Below are 3050 nucleotides of genomic sequence, written 5' to 3'. Positions count from 1 at the left end.
TATATATATATATATATATATCAGGCGCAAACCAAAGTGCCTCTTCGGATTGAATTTGGCCCAATGCAATGGGTCACACATATAACTTCCCTATCTTTGCTTCAAACTTGTTTATCTCGTCCATCATAAGACACCGAACAAATCATTCGGTTAACAGCTGACTGGCGGAAACTTGATGACCGGACAGCTGTCAGGTTGCTCAAACAAACAGGGAATGCCGGAGTTGGTGGTATTGCACCACCCGCAGCGTCCCTCAGTTGTGAGCTCTGCGTTTACGATAGATATCAATCGGCCTTTCATAGAGTTGAACGCTGAGCCGTAAATTTTTTCGATATCCATGTGAGACTAAATGAATATCCCGTTCAGGCTATTCTATGCGCAAGGTTCACCTCAAGTTTGATTTCGGACCTTTTCCAATATATCTTTCTTAGGTGTGATATGCTGCTCACCAAACTGATAAAGAGCCACCCAGTTCTGATTTTTCCTTATTTGAGACCCTGAATATCTTAAACACGCGATTTCACTTGGGTCCCGTGCTAGCGCCTCAGCCTAGTACGGTCGTCATTTGGCACCTGCGCGTCCGAACACAGCCAATTTGTTGGTAGTGTGAGGAGATTTCGGAATTTTTAGTGGAGCTTTTCACTCTGTGCCGAAAATCTGAAAAGCCACCATGAACCTGTTTCACCTTTATTGAGGATTGTTAGCAGCACGCATTTCACGAAACTTCAGAAGGTTTTTATCAGGAAGGTCACATTCCTGAAAGCAACCACTGAATGCTCGAAATCTACCGAGACCCTCAGCTCCGCTAGATGTTGACCAGACAGACAACGCCCGCTCAATATGCAGCGCTTCACAGCCTTGTATCAAACCCAGACAGCGCGAGTCAGCGTTGATCAAGGTCAGGCAACGCCCCCTCAATATGCAGCACGTCGCAGCCAGACCGTGTGCGTCAGCATTGGACCAAATTCAGACAGTGTCCCTCCAATAAATAGCTTGGGGCCGTTGTACACTGGCACTCGCACGCACTCACGCTCTCGCACTCGCTTGTTCGGAATACAGCTGTTGTGTTCTCTTCTGTGAGTCTTTTTCCTCCGGCACTAGGCACTGGAGCGGGTCAGAAGCAGATGCCACAGATTGGCGAATCAGCAGCAGATATAACAGTTTTGGACCCGCGACCTCCATACAGGTGATTGAAAATCCAACCGTTGGCCACGAGCAGCTGATCAGCAGTGTGATTATCTCGCGCTTAGACAGGATATAGTGCCACTTATCCCCCAATCACGGAATTCACATCACGTGCTCATGTGTTGGCTTGCTTCTCGAATGATGGCTTCTCAGATGGAAGGTTCACTCGTCGCGTGACTTATTCTTTTTTTCTAACGTTTGAGTGCGAGTTAATCACATTGCTATTCAACTCGTGGTCCAACGACTAGATATTCTGTCTACCAGCCAAGTGGCCGGTGGTTCGAAACCTCTTCGGGTGTCATGAGATGCGTACTACTGATTTCCAACAGGGATATAACAGCGGTACAGTGCCTCTCGACTTTTCAGCACTTAACACCATTTTGGACAGAAACTGATAACTTGAACTTCCTTAATATCAGTTTGTATTCGTATGTTGTAACAGCATAAACGAAAAACATGGATGCCTATGGGAGTCCGATCCTCAGAGGATCGCGCCAACAGCAGCAACACTAAGTGGCTCATGTCCGAGCCAGCTGTTCTCAAGCTGCCACCCTGTTGTGTTGGTTGGGTTTCAGTGCTTTGGTGGCCCTGCGAGTAACATTGATTAGAACTCAGTCCATAATATTCGGCCTTTCCAGAAAGACCGATGGGGAGCCACGAACGAAGGACACCTACTGGAAATAACTTCACGAGGTCGTCTTCAGGCAAGGTCCACTGTGACAGCAGTGTGTGGACTGCAATCAGTTTCCCCCAGGTGACCATGGGATTAGCGGTGCTACCTTCTCTAGAAAAGTTTGGCCCTGAAAACCGCGCAGTTCAATCGCCTGACGCCTAACCGTGACCACCGGCGCATTATCCAATACGGTTGAGGTTATTCAAAAGTTAAGATGCCGGTGCTCTTCCTCATATGCCAACCACAATGACATGAATGAGGCTTCCATGTCACAATCCCACCCTCAGACTACATCTGCCCTTTACTACCTTGCCGGTCAGACTTTGAAGTCAGGTACTGGGAATGGGATATCCGTAACAGGTAGAACTTTAGAAAGTCCCACCTCTCCACACCCGTCGCGGATTATGAATAAAGGTTTGTCTCCTCCCACTACTTCGGAGCTGGGACGTGAGACCCAAAACCCTGAAAAGACCTTAGGTGCTACTGGATAGACCTCGCCGTACCTTGTGACCCGGTTGGCTCATCACGGATAGCCATAGTAGACGAGGTCTTGTTACCTTTTGCTACAAGGAAACACGTCGGGTTCGCAGTTGCAAATCGTGTGGGTCAGAGAGCAATGGATTAATCGTAATGCATCAACTTAGGGTTATTGCCACCCGCTTCCGACTGTAGACAGACCATTTGCCACCTTTCAATGAGCAGCTCTTTATCCCATCTCCTCGGTGAACGACACTGTGGCAGCTAGAACCACTGTACGGCAAGTACGCGGTCCTTATAGTTGATGATTTACCACCTTTATTAGTGTGTCCACAATGTTACGCTTACATAAGCTAATGGAAATATTCTACGACCAGCTATCGGACCTGATCAAGTCGGTACTTCGAAGCTACTCCCTCTTCCCGTTGCGCGATTTCCGCGCATGGTTGGCAAGGACTGAGGGAATTTGGAAGGAGGTAATGATCGTCCAGCTGTAACAAACACCCTTTCGATGCATAGATGCCGTTCCACCGGAAGGAAGCACAAGGTTGTTGCCCAAGCCTAGACAGTCATCATCATCAAAGGTTGTTGAGCCTAGACAGTCATCATCATCATCAGTGTTTAACACCGATGCTTCGCTGCCGTCATCAATCATCATCATCAACGACAGCCAGCAATCAGTGTTCAGCACCAATGCTTCACTGCCGTACAACCA

The 3050-nt window shown here is 48.0% G+C and overlaps 1 protein-coding gene across 1 annotated transcript in view; it reads left to right on the top strand.

The window, feature by feature from the left end:
• Window positions 1–3050, top strand: part of T265_03710 (hypothetical protein) — a gene marked incomplete at both ends in the record, with an annotated part of 17108 nt that overhangs the window by 3519 nt on the left and 10539 nt on the right. The window lies entirely within an intron of this gene.

Source organism: Opisthorchis viverrini (genome assembly GCF_000715545.1).
Source record: "Opisthorchis viverrini unplaced genomic scaffold opera_v5_54, whole genome shotgun sequence".
NCBI lineage: Eukaryota > Metazoa > Platyhelminthes > Trematoda > Opisthorchiida > Opisthorchiidae > Opisthorchis > Opisthorchis viverrini.
This window is presented reverse-complemented; position numbering and strand designations above follow the sequence as displayed.